Below are 21,394 nucleotides of genomic sequence, written 5' to 3'. Positions count from 1 at the left end.
AGGTTAGTCCCACATGTAAAGGTAACATGTCACATGCCAAATCCCCCAGATCTTCATTAGGTTTCTCTTGCCAGGCTCTGACCTCTGGGGCAAAGGACACAGGGCAGGGGGCCTTAATAGATTAATTATTAACCATCTGCACCTCAGGACATCACGGGAGGCAAAAGCCACCACCCAGCTAGGTGACGTGTGCCAGCAAAGGTCATGGGGGTCTCACTGACATCCCCAGCCCCGGGACGCTGGTCCTGCCGTGCGATTCCTTTCGCTATCCTCACGCTGTTATTTCTTCACACCAGTGTGCGATCTTTCATGAGTGGCCTCTTGTGTTACCGGCTCAGAGAAGTCAGCAGTCCAGCCTGTGGGAACTCGAGCCCCCTTCTCCTTCTCCAGCCCTTACTGCCTTGCTTCAGATCACCTCTGGTATCCTGACAGGCTGCAGGCCGGGGTTGCAGTCTTGCAACCCAGAGGGACTGCTACCTTCCCAGGTTCCTTTGAGTTAAGGCCAGAGTCTGAGGGGTCCCAGACTGAGAAGCTAAGGAAAGGAGGCTCCTCTCTGGTCTCCTCTCCCTTCAGATGATAAGAAGAACCAGGAGGAAACCCGGCTAAACCAGAGGGACGATTTTTTCAGAACCCAAGAGTAGGCCGAGCAGGTTAGGAACTTTTCACCCATCTCTCTTATGTCCACCTTCCAGATCGGTCCAGAGTTGACAGCCGTGGTGGTTCCGGGGAAGGAAGAGCCTCCCTGTCTGGGGCCTCAAGGGGTGCTGGGTCGCATGATGAGCCCCTTCTTGGCCTGTTTGAGCCCCGAAGGGGTTGTGGAGTTGTCTCAGTATCTGGCAGGATGGAGGGAACTACTCAGGTGAGTGGTCTCCTTCCCCAAAGCCATCTTCCAAAGGACTGATTGCTCTTTCTCAAGTCATCTCCACCTTTCCACCACCAAACAGGTTCCTAACCCCGCTTGGCTCTGTTTTCGCCTTGGCCACCAGTGAGGCCTTCGTCAAGGTGACCGCCCTCGAGGCTTGCATGTCCGGCCCAGATGCTTTGCACAAGGCGTGGCTGGCTACTATGGCGACGTGGCAGCGGCAAGCAGGACTACTGGAGCTACCAGGGACCACATCCCGGGAACCAGCCAGGGCCTCGGGTTCTTGAAGGCTGCTTTTGCTGCACCGCACGCTGAGCTGGTTCCAGCTCTGCCTCCACAGAGTGGAGACAGGAACACTCGGAGGTCCAGTGCGGGCACACCTACAGCTAATGGGCCAATCAGCTTATAATTTGTGGAGACCTATGTGTGATTTTCTTTGGCGCTAAACAGTTGTGGGGTACCGGGCAGGACAGAAACCCAAACAAGCAGGCCTGGCCCCCATTCATGTTACAGAATGGCGCCCACATGGATAGCTGCATCCACAAAAAGCCTGAGAAAGCTTGGGAAAGACTAGAGTAAAGCGTTTCAGAGAAGCTGCAGTTTTAAAATACCAGCTCTGGTAGACTAGGCTGGCCTCGAGCTCACAAGTTCACAAGCAACTCGAATCTCACGAGGCATCAGCTGTCTCATTGGGATAGCTGTGTTATAAATACACCACTCAGTGTCAATGTCATGATAGTCACGAAGTGTCACCAAAGACGGTCTGAGCTATCATACTGTTCTACGGTCTTTCACCAAATGAAACCTTTAGGCCACAGACTACAATAAAGTGTAGTCACATAATCAGGATTTTGGTTGGGAGAATTGTCTGTATTCTGTCAATCATGTTATAAATAAACGCTGATTGGCCAGGCAGGAAATACAGGGGGGAAAACCAGACAGAAAGTAGAAATGATGTAATGAGAACAGGAGAATTCTGGGAAGGAGGAAGTTGATTCCTCCCACTCCTGCCCAGACCACCTAAGCAGCAGGATGTGATCTGCCTCACTGAAAAAGGTACTGAGCCACATGGCTAACATAGATCAGAAAAATGGGTTAATCAAGACGTGAGAGTTAGCTTGTGAGAGGCTAGAGCTAATGGGCCAATTAGCTTATAATTTATGGAGACCTATGTGTGATTTTCTTTGGGGCTAAACAGTTGTGGGGTACCGGGTGGGACAAAAACCCCAATAACAAGCAGGCACCTGTTTGTGTTACAGTTCTTTTTTGCCTACGATTTTAGATATACCATGTAATCAAGCATAAACATAATTTTGTTTTTGTTTACAAACAACATCCATTTTTAATTTCTGTACATTTTCCTGGTTCCTTGCTCACTGTTAAACGTGCCCCTTACTTCTATGCTATAAATCTACTTATTTCCAAAGTTCATCTAATGTTCTTTAGCTCTGTTTATTTTTGCTGTGCTGAAGGCTGAAGCCAGGGTTTGGCACACGCTAGGTAAATGCCCTACCACTGACCTGTACTCCCAGCCTGTGACCTTCCTTTACATATGTCTGTGTGACTCCAAATGGCCTCACCATCGCAGCATTCCTGACTCTGGGATGAGAGCACATTTGTCTTCTCTTCATAACTTTGCAGCTGTGAATCCATTTCTCTTAGGAAATTTGTTTATTGCTGATAGAAATCTATAATTTTATTTTTGTTTTTGTTTGGAGGTGTTTCTCTTTGTCATGATACTTTGCCATTTTACTGGAATGCAACTGACATGTATTTTAATACATATTTATTAGTACAATTAATTTAGTCTGAGAACTTCTTTCTTTGTTAAACTTTCATGATTTCATTTGTTTATTGAATTTGTATTAACTCTATTATTAAATAAGATTGCAAGTATTTAAAACGTCACACACCAAAGTTAAACAGTCCCAAAGTCTGTACAAATCAAACAACTTCTACGTCATTAGAATAAGCATTGAGAATCAAAGCTGAGAGACCCCATCGCCCCTGAATTTCATAATCTATTTTAGATGTAATACGGTAGAAAAAGTGCAATGTCCTGCATTGTCAAGCAATGGAACTATGTAGCTCTGAGGATGGGAAATACAGAGTGGGTGGCCTTCAGTGAAGGAGAAGGCAGCATGAAGAAGAAACATTTGCCATTTCAGAAGTCATGGTCAGTGAAAGACTTTTAAATTACTCCCTTACTTTTGGATCCTCTCAGGTAGACTGGTAATGGTGATAGCTGTTGTCATGGAAACCTGTAAGCTGATGTTAGAGTTTTCCAAATCATGAGGTATTTACATTGTCAATAACAAAGCTCAGAGGAACAAGCTTTCAGTATTAGTTATTTTGAAAAATTTAACATTTTCTGATATCCTTTCTTGGGCATTGTTCCCCAAATGATTTTTATTTGCATTTGCTTCGATTTACCAAGAGAATCTTAAATAGCTGAATAATTCCAAGGTACACATTTGTTTAAAAAAAATCACACAGGAAAATGTTAAAAAAAAAATCAATCCTTGAGATTGATCAGACCCTGTGAGCTACAAGTACCACTCTGTCCCCAAACCCAACCCATTTCCCCACGACATCAGAGGAACTCTGAAGCACAGACTGTGGCTGACAGAATGAACCAAGAGGTTAGTGATCAGCTACTCAGCTGGGTACCCTACTCTCTAGGCCCTTGGTGGGGGCATGGAACCTGCCTCAGCTTCACTAGCCAGTCAGCAGGCAAGCTTCCTGCAGGTAGGTTGCCCCAACTACCCCTATCTATTGGGCCCTGTAAAGCATAAGTCCCACTCCACCCCCAAACCCACCCATCCTCCGCGACCTCAGAAGAACTCTGAAGCACAGACTGTGACTGAACAGAGTGGACCAAGAGACTGTGACTGCACAGAGCAGACCAAGAGAGCTGACCAAGAGAGACCTCAGCGAATCCCTGAGACACTGTAGTAGGAGCTGTGGGCCTCTTCCCACAGCCCGGCTCATGGCTGCCTAGCTAGCTTATGCCCCGAAATAACAACACATAAACTGTATTCTTTTCAACACTGCTTGGCCCATTTCTATTCATGTGTGTAGCACCCCAAGGTGTGCTTACCGGGAAGATTCTAGCCTACGTCCATCCTGGGTCGGAGCTTTATTGCGTCTGCCGGGGAGAGGGGAGTATGGCTTCTGCTCCTGAGAGCAGAGCTGTTGAGTCTGAGCTCACTTCCTCTTCCTCCCAGCATTCTGTTCTGTTTACTCCACCCACCTATGTTTTAACCTATGAGGGCCAAGCAGTTTTTTTATTACTTAACCAATGAAATCAACAGATTGATATATGACACTCCCACATCAAGACACAGACAGCAATTGCAACAATCGGTCCAAGAGAAGATCCCTGAGACACAGACAATGACTACATGGATCTGACCAAGAGGCAAAGACACTACCGGCACCAATTGGAGAAAGAGATGGGTAGGTGCCAATACAAGAATTCATTCAACAACCTAAAAAGTAACATGGCAACACCAGAACCCAGTGGTCATATCATAGGAAGACCTGATCATTCTAACCCATAAGAAGCAGAAAAAAAAAACAATCATAAATATAAATTTCTGAAGATGATAGAGACCCTTAAAGAGGAAATGAAAAATTCTCTTAAAAAAAGGAGGAAAAGACAAACCAAAAATTGGAAGAAATCAATAAATCTCTTCAAGAAACTCAAGAAAACCTTGAAAAAAAAAAACAGGTGAAGAAAAAAGTTCAAACAGTTCCAGACTTGAAAACTGAAATAGAGGCAATAAAGAAAACACAAACTGAGGGAATTCTGGAAATGGAAAATCTGGGTAGGCGAACAAGAACTACCAATACAAACATAACTAACAGAATATAAGAAATGGAAGAGAAAATCTCAGGCATTGAAAATATAATAGAGAAAAATAGATTTGTTGGTTAAAGAAAATGTTAAATCCAACAAATTCTTAGCACAAAACATTCAGGAAATCTGGGACACCATGAAAAGACCAAACCTAAGAATGATAGGGATAGAAGGAGAAGAACTCCAGATAAAAGGCACAGAAAGTATATTCAACAAAATCATAGAAAATAACTTTCCCAACCTAAAGAAGGATATGCCTATGGAGGTACAAGAAGCTTACAGAACAGCAAATAGACTAGATAAAAAAAAAATCTCTTCACCATATAATAATCAAAACACAAACATACAGAATAAAGAAAGAATATGAAGAGCTGCAAAGGAAAAAGTACAAGTAACATATAAAGACGGACCTATAAGAATTATACTCGATATCTCAATGGAAATCCTGAAGCCAGAAGGTTCTGGTCAGATGTGCTTCAGACACTAAGAGACCATGGATACATGTCCAGACTACTATACCCAACAAAGTTTTCAATTACCATCGATGAAGAAAACAAGATATTCCTTGACAAAACCAGATTTGAACAATATCTATTCACAAACCCAGCCTTACAGAAAGTATAGAAGGAAAACTCCAACCCACAGCTGAATCTACAAAAACAAGGGCAACAGATAACATCACAACAGCAAACCCCAAAGAAGGGAAACACATAAGCACTACCTCCCAAAAAATAACAGGAATTAACAATCATTGTTCATTAAAATCTCTTAATATCAATGGATTCAATTTACCTATAAAAAGCCACAGGCTAAGAGAATGGATATGAAAGCAAGATCCATCCTTCTACCGTATACAAAAAACACACCTCAATCTCAAAGACAAAGGGGTAAATCTCAAAGAGTGAAGGGGTGGGAAAAGATTTTCCAATCAAATGGACTTAAGAAACAAGTGGGTGTAGCTATCATAATATTTATCAAAATAGACTTAAAAGTAAAATCAATCAGAAGAGATGGAGAAGGACATTTCATATTCATTATAGGATCAAGATGAAGTCTTAATCCTGAACATTTATGCCCCAAATACAAGAATACCCACATATGTAAAAGAAACATTACTAAAGCTTAAATTGTACGTCAAACCCCACACACTAATAATAGGAGACTTTAACACCCCACTCTCCCCAATGGACAGATCAACCGGCTAGAAACTTAACAGAGAAATGGGAGAACTAACAGATGTCATGGCACAAATGGACTTAACAGACACCTATAGAACATTTCACCCAAATACAAAAGAACATACCTTCTTCTTAGCACCTCATGGAACCTTCTCTAAAATTGAGCACATACTCAGTAGCAAAGCAAACCTCAACAGATACAAAAAATTGAAATAACCTCCTATATCTTATTGGATTACCATGGTTTAAAGTTAGAATTCAACAACAGCACTAATTGCAGAAAGCCTACAAACTCATAGAAATTGAACAGTGCTCAATTGCATCACCCCTGGGTCAAGGAAGAAATAAAGAAAGAAATTTAAAATTTCCCAAAATTTAACAAAAATGAAGGCACACAGTACTCAAACCTATGGGACGTTATGAAAGCAGTTCTAAGAGGAAAGTTCATAGCACTAAGTGCCTATATTTTAAAAAAAAAGGTGGAGAAATCTCACTCTAGTGACTTAATAGCACACCTGAAAGCTCTATAACAAAAAGAAGCAGACTCACCTAGGAGGAGTAGATGACAGGAAGTAATCAAATTGAGGGCTGAAATCAATAAAATAGAAACAAAGAATACAAAGAATCAATGAAACAAAGAGAAAGTTCTTTGAGAAAATCAACTAGATAGACAAACCCTTATCCAAACTAATCAAAAGGCAGAGAGAGAACATCCAAATTAACAAAATAAGAAATGAAAAGGGGGGACATGACAACAAGCACTGAGGATATCCAGAGAATCATTAGGTCATACTATGAAAACCTGTACTCCACAAAATTGGAAAAATGTAAAAGAAGTGGAGAATTATGTGGATAGGTTCCACATACCAAAATTAAATCAAGACCAATTAAACAATTTGAATAGACCTATAACCTGCAAGGAAATAGAAGCTGTCATCAAAAGCCTCCCAAAGAAAAAAAGTCCAGGTTTCAGTGCAGAATTCTACCAGAACTTCAAAGAAGAGCTAATGTCTATACTTCTCAAATTGTTCCACATAATAGAAACAGAAGTAATGTTTCCAAACTCTTTATGAAGCTACAGTTACCCTGATACTGAAACCACACAAAGACTCAACCAAGACAGAGAATTACAGACCACTATCACTCATGAACATAGATTCAAAAATACTCAGTAAAATACTGGCAAACCAAATCTAAGAACACATCAAAAAATTCATCCACCATGATCAAGTCAGCTTCATCCCAGAGATGCAGGGATAGTTCAACATATGAAAACTATCAATGTAATCCCCTATATAAATAAACTGAAAGAAAAAAAAATCTTATGATCATCTCATTAGATGCTTAAAAAAGCATTTGACAAAATCTAACACCCCTTCATGATATAGGTCTTAGAGATATCACAGATACAAGGAACATATCTAAACATAATAAAAGTAATATGCAGCAAGCTGAAGACAACATCAAATTAAATGGAGAGAAACTCAAAGCAATTCCACTAAAATCAAGAACAAGACAAGGCTATCCACTCTCTCCATATCTATTCAGCATAATTCTTGAAGTTCTGGCCAGAGCAATAAAACAACAAAAGGAGATCAACAGGATACAAATTGGAAAGGAAGAAGTCAAACTTTTGCTATTTGCAGATGATACAATAGTATACATAAGAAACCCCCAAAAATTCTACCAGGGAACTCCTACAGATGATAAATGCTTTCAATAATGTGGCATGATACAAGATCAACTAAAAAAATTAGCAACCCTCCTATATACAAATGATAAAGAAGCTGAGAAAGAAATCGGGGAAATATCACCTCTCACAATAGCCATAAATAACATAGCATATCTTGGGCTAACACTAACCAAAGAAGTGAAAGACCTGTTCAGCAAGAACTTTAAGTCTTTGAAGAAAGAAATTGAAGAAGATATCAGAAAATGGAAAGATCTCCCATGCTCCTAGATAGGTTGGATCAACATAATAAAAATGGCAATCCTACCAAATGCAATCTACAGATTCAATGCAATCCCCATCAAAATCCAAACACAATTCTTCACAGACATGGAAAGAAGAATACTCAACTTCATAGGGAAAAAGAAAAAACCCAGGATAGACAAAATAATCCTATACAATAAAGGAACTTCTGAAGGCATCACCATCCCTGATATCAAGCTCTATTACAGAGCTGCAGTAATGAAAACACTTGATATTGGCCATAAAACAGACAGGTGGACTGATGGAATTGAATTGAAGACCTGGATATTAATCCATACACATATTAACACCTGATTTTTGATAAGCTAAAGTTATACAATGGGGAAAAAGAATCTTGAACAAATGGTGCTGGCATAACTGGGTATCAGCGTGTAGGAGAATGCAAATAGATCCATATCTATTAGCATGCACAAAACTCAAGCCCAAGTAGATTAAAGATGTTAATATAAATCCAGCCACACTGACCCTGATAGAAGAAAAAGTGGGAAGTAACCTTCAATGCATGGGCACAGCAGTCCACTTCCTAAATATAACCCCAGTATCACAGACACGGAGAGAAACAATAAATAAATGGGACCACCTGAAACTGAGAAGCTTCTATATAAAGCAAAGGACACAGTTAATAAGACAAAGGGCAGTCTATTGAATGGGAAAAGATCTTCACCAACCCCACATCAGATAGAGGACTGATACCCAAATTATATAAAGAACTCAAGAAACTAGACATCAAAATACCACAAGATCCAACTTAAAAATGGGGTACAGATCTAAACAAAGAATTCGCAACAGAAGAGTTTCAAGCGACTGAAAGACATTTAAGGAAATGTTCAACATCCTTAGACATCAGGGAAATGCAAAGCAAAACAAATCTGAGATACTATCTTACACCAGTCAGAATGGCTAAGGCCAAAACCACTTTTGATAGCTTACGCTGGAGAGCATGTGGAGTAAGGGGAACACTTCTTCATTGGTGGGAGTGCAAACTTTTACATCCACTTTGGAAATCAGTATGGCAGTTCCTCAGAAAATTGGGAACCAACCTACCCCAAGACCCAGCAATACCACTCTTGGGCATGTGCCCAAAGGACCCTCAATCATACTGTAAAGACAACTATGTTCATAGCAGCATTATTCATGAAAGCCAGAACCTGGAAACAACCTAAATGTCCTAAATGTCCCTCATCTGAAAAATGAATAAAGAAAATGTGGTACATTTACACAGTGGAATAGTACTCAATGGCTAAAAGCAATGACATCTTGAATTTTGCTCGCAAATGGATGGAACTAGGAAAAAAAAAAACAAAAAACAAAAAACAAAACATCCTGAGTGAGGTAGCCCAGACCCAGAAAGATGAGCAAGGTAGTAAATCATCCTTTTATATCTGCTAAGAATGTTTCTATTTTTAGGGGGTTTGATTTGTTGCCTACAGGAATAAATACATTTAGCTAGGTCTGAAGGTGTTACTCAGTGGTAAAGAAGTTGGTTAATGTGTGTGGAAGCATGGTTTGGGGCTCCAATTCAGCACTGTTTTAAAAATTAACTAAAATAACACACCAGTCTAAATCAGCAGTTCTCAACTTGTGGGGGCTGGCTGCATATCAGATATTTACATTGCGAGTAATAACAGTAGCAAAATTCTCTTTGCAGGGATACCTTGCTCAGCCTATATATAGTGGGAATTGCCTTGGTCCTGCCTCAGAGAAATGTGCTAGACTTTGTTGACTTCCTGTGGGAAGTCTTGCACTCTCTGAGGAGTGGATGGGGGGGTGGGATGGAAAGGAAGCTGCAGGAAGCAGGAGGAGGGGAGAGAGTAGGAACTGAGATTGGTACGTAAAATGAGAAAAGATAGTTTTTAAAAACAAACAAACAAATATATAAAAATCCATCCTTGAAAGGGCAAAAAGATCTTACAGAGGGGGTGGGGGATTATAAATTTCAAATAGAATACATGTAACATGAAAGAAAAAGTAGGGAGACTTCTGAGAAGAAGGAGAATGAGTGGGAGAGGGGAAGGCAGGGGGGTACCAAGAGTAAAAGACATGCCAGAAGTCAATGTTCTCTTGCTTCTTCTTACTCTTCCTCCCTCCATCTTTCTTCTCCCTCCCTCCCTCCCTCCCTCCCTCCCTCCCTCCCTCCCTCCCTCCCTCCCTCCCTCCCTCTCTCCCTCCCTCCCTTCCATGCTTAGGAGGCTTTAGGTGACTGACTTAACACCTGAAGGAGGTCAATGGTAAACAGAAACAAATCTTTTAACACTTAGACCTTCTCTGTCTTTGGTTCTAAAATGAGTAATAGCTTCATACATAAGATTGATGAGGGAATCGGTGAGTGATGATGGAGAGATGGCCCAGAGGTTAAGAGTGCTGGCTGTTCACTTCCCAGAACTTATGTTAGATGACAGTCCAAGAGGATTCAACACATTTTCTGGCCTCTGCAGGCACCCACACAAGTGGCAGATGTACAGAAGCACAAACAGACACATGTGCATAACTATAAAAAAGTCATTTATGCAGTTGTTCTCAACAATCTAACACTACAATCCTTTTACGCAGTTCCTCATGTTGTGGTGACCCCAACCATAAAATTACTTTTGCTGCTATTTCGTAGCAGTAATTTTGCTACTGTTATTACTCATAATGTAAGTATATGATATGCAGTCAGCCCCTTTGGGGGCTGCAACCCACAAGTTGAGAACTGCTGATTTAGACTGGTGTGTTATTTTAGTTAATTTTTAAAACTGTGCTGATTTGGAACCCAAAACCATGCTTCCACACACGTTAGCCAACTTCTCTACCACTGAGTAACACCTTCAGACCTAGCTAAATGTATTTATTCCTGTAGGCAACGAATCAAAACCCCTAAAAATAGAAACATTCTTAGCAGATATAAAAGGATGACTTACTACTTGGCTTTTATTCCAGTTAGTGTTCAAGTGATATCTGAATTAAATCACTATTGAGCAACCCATTCAAAGTCCTAGCAATGTGTCCCAGAAAGATAATCCTGACAGAATGAGGAAATCCATGCAGTAAAATATAAACCCAAGATCCTCTTCTATGTCCTTCCCAAGGTCACACAATTGGTGGTGAGCCTTTCTTAGCTTCCAGAGCGAGGCAACTTCTGAAGTATCCGAGAGAAGTATCCGAGAGAATGTGATCATTTCCTGTCCTAATACAATGGACAAGCTTGGTGGGTTGTCAGGTGGGAGGGGGCAAGCAATAGCTATTGTTGCAGTTTTCTTCCTGTTGAGCTCCCACGAAGAACTTCAGAAAGTCCAAGTTTCATCATGTTGAAAGCAGCACAGTAACAAATAACTTTAGGGGAGGGGAGGTGACACAGACAGAGTGTTCGCTGCAGAAACACAGGACTTGGGGTTAATCTCTAACACCCATGTAAATAACCAGACACACGTGTCATTCCATTGCATGAGAGGCAGAGATGGGGATCTCTGGGACTTGCTGCCCAGTTATTCTAGCAGAACCAGAGAGTTCCAGATTCAGTGAGACTTAGTCTCAAAACACAAACAAACAAACGGAAACAAACTAACCAAAAGAAAAAAAAACCTGAAGTGGAGAATGATTGAGGAAGATGCCCTGAATCAACCTCTGACACCCACAAGCATACTCGCAGATATTGACAGACACTACACGCATGTTCACACACATAAACACATATGTACACTCATACAAAAATGAACTTCAGTTAACCCTACAGCTGTATATGCCTACGTGTTTTTTGGACAGTGATCTCATGATCATATATATGGTTTCTTCTTTTTTTTTTCTTTTATTTTAAAGATTTATTTACTATGTATACAGTGTTCTGTCTGCATGTACACCTGAAGGCCAGAAGAGGGCGCCAGATCTCACTACAGATGGTTGTGAGCCACCTTGTGGTTTGTTGGGAATTAACTCAGGACCTCTGGAAGAGCAGTCAGTGCTCTTAACGGCTGAGCTGTCTCTCCAGCCCCTAATCATATATGATTTCTATAATTAGTGAAACAGGAAACAAAGGTTGGGAATGATTTTGAATATTATTTCTGACAAGGTTAGGTGTAAAAAAAATCTGTGATCACAGTCAAAATTACTATTTCCACAGGATCTTTTGTGGTAGCAATGCAACCCATCCAATGTGGGTGATGCAGAAGGCCAGGCTTGCAGTAGGTAAAGGCTGTGGTCTGACGGACCCCTGTGGATGTTCTCTTATGGCTAAGATTTAATTGCTTAAAGGGTATCAACATGTTTTTTAAAACACCTCACATTACTCCAGAAAGATTTTATTCTGGCTTCCGCCATGGTCACCTGATGTGTTAGGGGCACAGTAAGAAAGCAAAGACGTCAAGAATGTTTCATCACTGATGATTTAGAGAAGGGACACATTTGAGGGAATTAACAAAATCAGCGTGCTGGTTGCTCCCGGCTAAATTTTCTTGCTGGTGGGACTAAATGAAAATCAGAAGCCAAAGCTTTCAGGTCCAATTCACGCTGACAACGTAAAAAGCCTGCCAGGATGAAGGGCTGAGTCACTCCCGATGCCAGCTACAGCTGCGTTTTTCTTATTTGTGATACATTTCTTGATTCCAGTGCTAAGAAATCACTCCTCTGCTGGAGCTGTATTCTTAGCTCTTCTCCTCCATCTCTCTTCCTTTCTCTGCTTCATTCCAAGGAACTGAATGCTAGACTGTTAGAGCATCTTCATGTCACAGAAGGTTCAGAAATGTCCCAATCTAGCCTGATGTCAATGTTCTGAGGTAAAATTTTCTGAAGAGGACTCAATTGATGAGTAGCAATTTTTCGACCTCATGAAGCCATGAAGCAAAAGTGAGCTGAGAAGGGAACTTAGAACAATTATGAATGTGGGGAAATCTATAACATTAAAAGATAGGTTTAGTGGCTGTCGTTGGGAGAGTTGATTCAACCACTATGTATGGCGTGGGAGATACAGGAGTTTACAGATTAAAAGTTCACTGTGTCCCAAACGCATAGTGAGTCACGAGAGTCATGGCGTCCACGACTTGGGGAAAAGATTCAGTTCTTCCACACAGCACTCTTATGCTGTCTGCATCAAGACCTGTAGTTCAAAGAAGCAGACATTCACATAGTAACTGTTCCTGGCTAGGGTCTTGGTCACCTGTATGCCACATATAATTTTTATGAAGTGTTCTGCCCCTCGGCATCTCTCCCAATAACTTTTATTATTAAGTATTCATGGAAAAATGAGCAATGACTTATGAAAAGGGCTAGTAATGAGTAATGAAAATATCAGCCCATGAAAATCCAACCACAGATTGCAACTGCTTTATGACCTAATGCCTTCAGGTTTACAGTGACGCCATTCTGGCGAAAGCCAAGGGAATATCTTACTTAGACTTCCCAGAATCACTCCAGGTCTCCTGGAGGCAATGTGTGTTATTCACTTGTCAACAGTCTGAAAATCAAATGGGAAGTCCAAAAAGAGATATTACAAGCACAGAGTTTGAGTAGCAAAACTTCCACTTTTCTCATGCGTGGGAAACCATGACTTGATCTGTATCTTGCTAGACAATTTGTTGCATGAAATGTTCGCCAACACCCCTGGGCTTCTGTTAGAAGATACTATCCATGGCCTATGTTACCACAGAGGGTCATAGGAGCCATGCATGTTGAAACCAGAGGGCCATGTTGAGCCCACTCTATCCATCACTGGCCCTGGGATACCTGTCCCTGTCCCTTGCTAGATACCACAGCAGGAGAGCTAACCCTGCATCCCATGGGAGAGAAGCCTTCCACCCCCTGCACTCCAGAGAAATGGCTCCACCCCCACCAATGGTATGGGAAAGTTGGCCTCACGGCATGAGCCTAGGAAAGCTGGGTCTGTCCCTCACTTGAGGGGGCAGTCCCAGTGGTCCAGGCCAATCAGCTCAGCTACCACCTAGACCCACATCCTGGACCTTGGTTTGGCCCACCCTAGTATCTACCCCATCTATGACCTGCTGGAGTGTGTGGAGGGACTGGTCCCGTGGAACAATAACAGTAGGATCCCCGTGACTCAAGGCAATAGCAGGATATCAGAGAGGAGTTTTGGTGAGGACCCAGTGATGATGGTGCATTAGAAACCAGAGACTTTGGGCCAGACCAATGACTCACTGCAATGAACATTTTGCTGATGGGGATGATTGGACAAATGGGTGTACTGCATGGCACACCGCAGCTCCCAGTACCACTAGGATGAACGAAGAGGTGTTGAAAGATGGAGGAACAAGGTGGAATGGTTCTTTGTTTCTTTTGTTTTTAATGAATGTTTTGGGGAGGCATGCTGCAGGGACGAGGGGGGGAAATATGGAGGGATTGGGATAATGTGAAATTACCAAAGAATAAAGAATTGTGTTTTAAAATATTCTCTAGATTACATCAAAAAAGAAAAAAGTAAAGAAAGGAAAAGAAGAAGATGCCGAGTTTTGTGACATATTTCTACACACGGAGAGTTTTTCTTGAGAGGAATTCACTTTAGTTTTTAAAAAATTTCTTACTAGTTCATAAAGAATTGTTCCATTGTAGCATTTCAAACAAATGTTTGTCGTGTTTCTTTCTGCCTCTTCTGTGTTCCCCCACCTTGTGCTCTATCACCCCAATGCCCTCCTGTCAACCTTCACTCACATGTGACTGTTGCCTCCCTGATTCTCCATACTTCTTTCTTCCTCATGGAAGCCTACCAATATACATTCTCACGACCCATTATTTAAGTACATCAAACATTAAAAGTTTGGATTTGCATAGAAGAGAGAAATGTGATTTTTGTCTGAGCCTAGGTCACCTCACTGTGAGGCCAACAGAGAGGAGAATACAGGAAGAGGGTCAAGTTTGAAGAAAAGAAGGTAATGGTATATCTGCTTTTGGTAGTCTGGATGTGCCTGAAGGATGTGTAAGTGGATATGCCAAGCAGGTCCTTTAAACTGAAGTCCTACTTCTACCATTTTATGGTTTGGGATCAGCACAACATGAGGAACTGTATTAAAGGGTCTCAGCATTAGAAGATTGAGAACCTGCTCCATTGCTCAGAATTCAGCTTCTTAGTCCCATCAAACTTGTGTGTACTGGGTTTTACTATTCCCATTCTGCAGACAGAGAAGTAGAGGCTTAATGAAACCCAACTTTTAAAAATTGAGTTATTAGGATGCCTCTTCCCTTTGTTATTATTCATACTTAAAAACAAAAAATGTTGCTGAAGTGTTGCCAAGGTTCTCACCCAGCCTCCCTGACAGTTTTCTGATATTTCTTCATTTGAGCACTGCTCTATGTGCTTAGGTGAGGTCTTTGCATGTCATGCTTCTCTGAAAGAAAGTGAACTTCAGAATTCTTTACCTGCAGATGCTCTAAGCAATTAGGATAATTATTATCATTGCCACTACAATTATCACTGGTAATATCACACTGTCAGGTTTACTCAGATACCTATAAAACATCAAGAAAAGCACTCACCAGACAACTTTAAGAAAAAATGATCTTACAAGCAAAAGTGTGTCTATGTGCCACAATCTCCATGGTTCAGAAAGGCTTATGCTTATTCCTCGAACATTCCCGTGTCTCTTGTTTATTTACTGGCATTCCAATTTCAGTGAGCAGTAGTGAGGTCTTCCATGCACCAAAAGAGCTGAAAGTTAAAAGATACTCTCCCTTTTAAAGAGACAGCTTTGAGGAATAAAATGAACCCTAAGATATAAATTACTGCGCTGATTCAATTAGGATAGAAAAGGACAGAGAAAAGATGTCAATTTATGTCTGAAGAATTAGCAGATGTCAGGCCTCAGAAAGGGTGGATGAGAAGCACCGGTGACCATCATGTGCCTCTTCACACCTTAGAATGCTCCGTGCACTCAAATCCATCTTCCCACCCCTCTGAAAAGAGAAGGCAGCGTGTTCTTTAATTCCGAAATGATAGATACAGTTTTCTTTAGACGTTTGTCTCTCGCTTCCAGCTCTAGATCTATTATGCAGTTCCTCACTTGTTGACACATAGTTCATCATGTTTGTCTTTATTAATGGTTTTAAATTATAAATGTCTGAGCCCGAGATCTAGCTGCCTTGCTTACTACAGCAGAACGCAATTGGTACATAGTCTTCTAAACAAATAACAAACACCATCTGATGTGGCTTGTGAAAATTAGGTGTGTTTGCCACTTGGTTGCCTCTCTAGAGTCTAGATGTAATGCTGTCATTAAAATCTCCTTGGAATAAGGGTGCTGGCAAAAAAAAAAAAAAAGAGGAAGAAGAAAGAGGCTACGAAAGATCCCAGATGGTTTAGACAAGTGCTGCCGTGACCCAGATTTATTCTGAGTAGGAGACACAGAATTTTCAAAATTATTTTAATCTTTGAGCTGACAAGAGATGGATGGACTTTGTCTACAGAAAGCATCTTCTTTTCCTAGGATCTTGGATGCTGATATTTTGTATATTACTTTATGAATAGTGAACAGTTTTGTTTATTCTTTTGACTTTCTTTTTCCTGGTAATCAATGCAATTTTTTTTTGATCTGAATGTCCCTGAATGAAAGTCACTTGAATATGGCAAGAAATGAGTTTTTGAGTAGAATGTATTAAAATAGTGTTTCTACAGTCTTAAAAGCCTAGTGACACCTTAGTGGAAGAGCAACCTTAGATTTCTGACAAACCCCTGGGGCTGTATCTGTCTGACGTGGTCAGAGGAACTAAGGTACCAACATGGTCACATCAAAGTGAACGGTTTGATAAGAGTGAGAAAGAAGATGCCACAAGTTTGCTAAAACACAAAGTAATGGTCCTAATATAATCTGCAAGGAAAAGTCACATAGTGGCCTTGAACTGAAGCATCCTAGCAACCTGTTCTTCATTTCCTTTCTCCTTTCTCCTTCATTAATTCTGTTTTTTAGGCTGGTAACTTTTAGGTTAGTCTTGTATTAATTAGTATCAGAATTAACCTTTTGTTGAAAGAGGTAAATGGTTTAAAGTCATTTAATGAAATGTCAGAATGCAAACATTCATAAATTTAAAATTAATCCATTTCCATTTGGTACATTTTAGAGGACAGGTGTATAAATGCTTTTGAGTTAATAACCTTAGTGTAAATAAAGTCTGTTTCAATGAATGAAGAGCAGGAGGTATGCATTTAGGGATTCATATCAAATATAATACTTGACCATTTCTCAAATTTCAGTTTTATTTTAAATTAGAAATTAAGTTATTGACTATTTCATGGACCAAGATTGTAGCTTAATTAATACACTCAGGAAAAGAACCGGAGCTTATATAATTGACTGAAACATCAATTAGTAGCACTGAATTTAGCACAGAATGTGGAGATCAAATTATATGGTGAATCTGAAATGTAGGCATGAGGATAAGTGACAAGTGACAAGGAACATAATTGACTAAGGCTCACAGTATTTTTGATCACAAAACAGAAAAAAAAATAGGAGATGAGAAAAGATAAAAATCCAGAAGGTCATTTGAACCATCTACAGAATACAATTACTTTGGAAAGGAATATTGTATTTAAAACACTGGAAGAGAAATTCATGGCTTGAATAATCTGTGGGTTATTCCTAGAAGATTACAAGAATTTATTAGTATTCATGATATCTGAAAACCCAGAGATTAATTCCATGAAATTATTACAAAGAGAAAACTTGTGGTTTTACTCTGTCAGTGAATGAAAAATAAGTGTTCTGCTGGATCACTTCAGGATCTCCCACAAACTGAACGAGACATAGCCTTCTCTCTCCATATCCTTAGACTGTTCCAGCCCCAGTCTCTACCTCTGTATAGAGAAAATACAAGTGTGGGGTTGGTCTACAGTGGTGGTTCCCAGCCTATGGTGTCATAACCCCTTTGGGGGATCAAATGACCCTTTTACAAGGGTTGCCTGAGACCATCCTGAATATCAGATATATACATTATAATTCAAAACAGTGGCAACATTCCATGAAGTAACAACGAAACTATTTTATGGTTGGAGGTGGCCACAGCATGAAGAACTGCATCAAACGGTCACAACATTAGGATGGTTGGAAACACTGGTCTACATTAGGATGGTTGGGAACACTGGTCTACATTAGGATGGTTGGGAACACTGGTCTACATTAGGATGGTTGAGAACACTGGTCTACATTAGGATGGTTGGGAACACTGGTCTACATTAGGATGGTTGGGAACACTGGTCTACATTAGGATGGTTGGGAACACTGGTCTACATTAGGATGGTTGAGAACACTGGTCTACATTAGGATGGTTGGGAACACTGGTCTACATTAGGATGGTTGGGAACACTGGTCTACATTAGGATGGTTGGGAACACTGGTCTACATTAGGATGGTTGGGAACACTGGTCTACATTAGGATGATTGAGAACACTGGTCTACATTAGGATGGTTGGGAACACTGGTCTACATTAGGTTGGTTGGGAACACTGGTCTACATTAGGAGGACTGAGAACACTGGTCTTCAGTTTCCACCCATTAGAGCGGACACAATATTTTCTTCATAGGACTGAAGCTGCAGTCAGACCAAATCCTTGACTTTTACCATGAGTCTTAAAGATGGAATTATTTCCATGCTACCTACTCTCCAATAAAAGAAAGAGCTTAAATTATAGAACCTATTCCACTTAAACTTCACAGCCCAATGAGACGGAGAGTTCCTGAATGAGAGGCTCCACACTTCCCTAGGTCAGCAGTGAGTAAACCAGGGAGGACTGTCTGTGGTCCTGACTCCCTATGCTCCAAATTCTCATCCTCTTGCTGTCTTCTCCATGTTTCCCTTCTAAATATCAACCATCTTTATTTTAGAGGCCTTCAGAATGCTGAGAACTCCTACCTGCTGTTTCAGAATACCCAAAGACCTTTGCATAAACAACCACACTATAGGAAATCAGATAGGAGGGAACCTAGACCCCAATACTTGATTGAAGGGAATGTGAGGTATTGAGAACCTTGGGGAAATTTAGGATAATTTTTTTTCTCATAAGGATATAGTAATTTACTTCCACTCTAAATTTAATTGTCAAATTCATCTTCTTGGTTATAAAAAACATTCATGACTTATTATTGCTGAACCCCAGACTTTAAGCGTGATTCATTATGAGGCAGGACAACACATGTGTGGAAAGAACATCTATGTAAAATCTTTATAGCAATAGCATGACCAGTACTTATCACAGAATGCTCAGAATCTATAATAAATCCTGACAAAAGGCAAGCCCAGTGAATCTTAGCATAATTTAAAGACTACCTAAATGGCTTGGTTTATTTTTAAAATAAAGCACAGAGGAAATGTAAGAACAATGTCCAGTTATATAAGAACATCCAATTATCCAAAGGAAATTAATATCTATCATTTATAAATTTTATATATTTATTCATTTATGAATTTGATATGTTTACTTGAGACAGGGTATACTATAGCCCATGATGACCTTGAACTCAACTATGTAGCTGAGGCTAACTTAAAAATGATTAATTAATTAATTGATTTTTTTAATTTAAAGAGTCAGGTTTTGTGATGACATTTATTCTTCAAACAAAATCTGCTTTCTCTTATTTATCTCTCCCTTTCCTGCAGTCCTTCCCTTATTTGTGCTCTTCTAAGTCTAGTAGCTTGGTCATCCTTGCTTCCACCTCCCTAGTGCTGGGATTACAAACCCAAAGTGCCACACTTGCCTTTATAAGTCTTCTTTTGAAGTAATAAATCCTCAAAACCTCTGATATTCATGTAATAAATATGGTGATCCATGATCAGACCTTATTTTTTAATTCTGAAGATTTACATTACTATTAAAATATTATAAATCATGGAGCTGATTTTCCAAAACCATCTTTAAGAACGCAGTAAATTGAATCTTAAATAATGCACCTTCTGACCTGCTTAGTATTCAAAACCCAGAGCTGAAATTCTGCCACCCACTCTGCAGCCTATTGATTTGAGAACTACAGCTGCAGAAATTAAACTGTATTGTTAGCACAGAGCTTTCAGCTGAGGAAGCAATTTGGGATTGGTTTCTTCCCTAGCCCAGCGGAGTAGTAAGTAAATATGCGTTTGGAAGTGTCTTGGGCAGATTATTACCCAAAGTGGTGTGTGCAACTTTGCAGATGCAGCTCCAAGGAACCAAAAGTTCCCTAGGTGAGGCTCCTTCCTACCCAATGGGTAAAGGTTATCATGAAACCGAGTGCACAGTTATCCCCAGAGCCCCAGGAGTACATCCAAGATAGACTGCTTTTTGATGTTTAAGATACTTTCTTATTTGGTGCTCTAGACAAAGACTGTATAACAATGAAATGGCCACAGTCCCTGTCCCCAATGAGCACCTGATCCAAAAGGAAGACAGAGACAGGCATCAAAGTAACATGGGATGTATGTGAGATTTTCATGGTGTGTGATGAAAAGCACCCCTCCCCCCGTGTCTATGTGTGTAGCAGGGGTTGTTTTAGGAAGGGAGAAGGCATCCCAAAGGAAATCAAGTAGCGATTGATGAGAACAAGATTTTTGCTTTATTTTTTTTAATAGTAGGTTCAATTTCCTGGTTCAAGAAATAGCTCCTATTCTCTAAAAATAATAAAATAATTTTCCTCCTGCTGGCATAAACACTATCTGAAGTGGCGGAAATAATAACCCATCATTTTATAGACATTCTGAAAAATGAGAGGAAAGATGATGAATAGAAGAATAATATATAGAGATGTGAATTTTTAGTAAAAATATCAGTCAAGATATCATCTATTTTGATTTCAGATCTATAGACAAATATTTTGGAATGTCTTGGAAATAAAAACAATGTATTTTCATGAATTCTTTATTTTCTCTAGAATATTATGCCTTTCAAAGTTATACTTTGAATAGGAAGAAGAAAAACTATAGAAATTTGTCTCAAAAATCAATAAAACCTGGCTTAGTTTGATAGTGTGCCTATTTAAGCTTACATCTGAATTCAATCAGACTTGGTTTCTTCATAGAGGAAACCATAGCAGCTATTCTAAACAAAGATAAATTTCTACCTCAAACTCCTCAAGCTGTGAAGCTACCCACTGTGATGCTTTTTTTTTTTTTGTTATGAAGAGATGATGCTGAGGGTTTTGAGTGGATCTATTTGTAAAAACCATTTCTATCAATTGAGTGTGATGAATGAGAAAAACCAGAGTGTGCTGTGCACTGTATCTGTGTGACACTAAGTGACTATCTACAACTTTACCTTTCAAAAGAAAGGAAAAGCCAATGTGGATGATTCAAGTAGGTTTGAGAAGATGTGGTGCTATGGAAGCAAATCTGAAAATTGGGAATGGGAGAAAGGAAAGACACTGCTGTCACAAGCTGGAAACAACACTGTGAAGGGCAGTGACACTCAGGTGCATCTCCATGGCCTAAACAACAAACCAAACCTCCAAAGATGAAGTTTTCAGAAACACTTGCCTGTAGTTGTGTGTGCCCACCCTCCAGTCACCATGACAAAAGAATGGCTGCTCTGCAGTTATCATTGGCTTTCAGTCATGTGGCTTTAG

General features: G+C 40.2%; 1 pseudogene; it reads left to right on the top strand.

The window, feature by feature from the left end:
* Nucleotides 1–204: 204 nt before the first annotated feature.
* Nucleotides 205–21,394, top strand: part of LOC130866217 (glycolipid transfer protein domain-containing protein 2-like) — a 39,000-nt pseudogene continuing 17,810 nt past the window's right edge.

This window comes from Chionomys nivalis, chromosome 25 (genome assembly GCF_950005125.1).
Source record: "Chionomys nivalis chromosome 25, mChiNiv1.1, whole genome shotgun sequence".
Taxonomy (NCBI): domain Eukaryota; kingdom Metazoa; phylum Chordata; class Mammalia; order Rodentia; family Cricetidae; genus Chionomys; species Chionomys nivalis.
The sequence above is the reverse complement of the archived record's forward strand: the minus strand, read 5'-3'. Positions and strand labels throughout refer to the sequence as shown.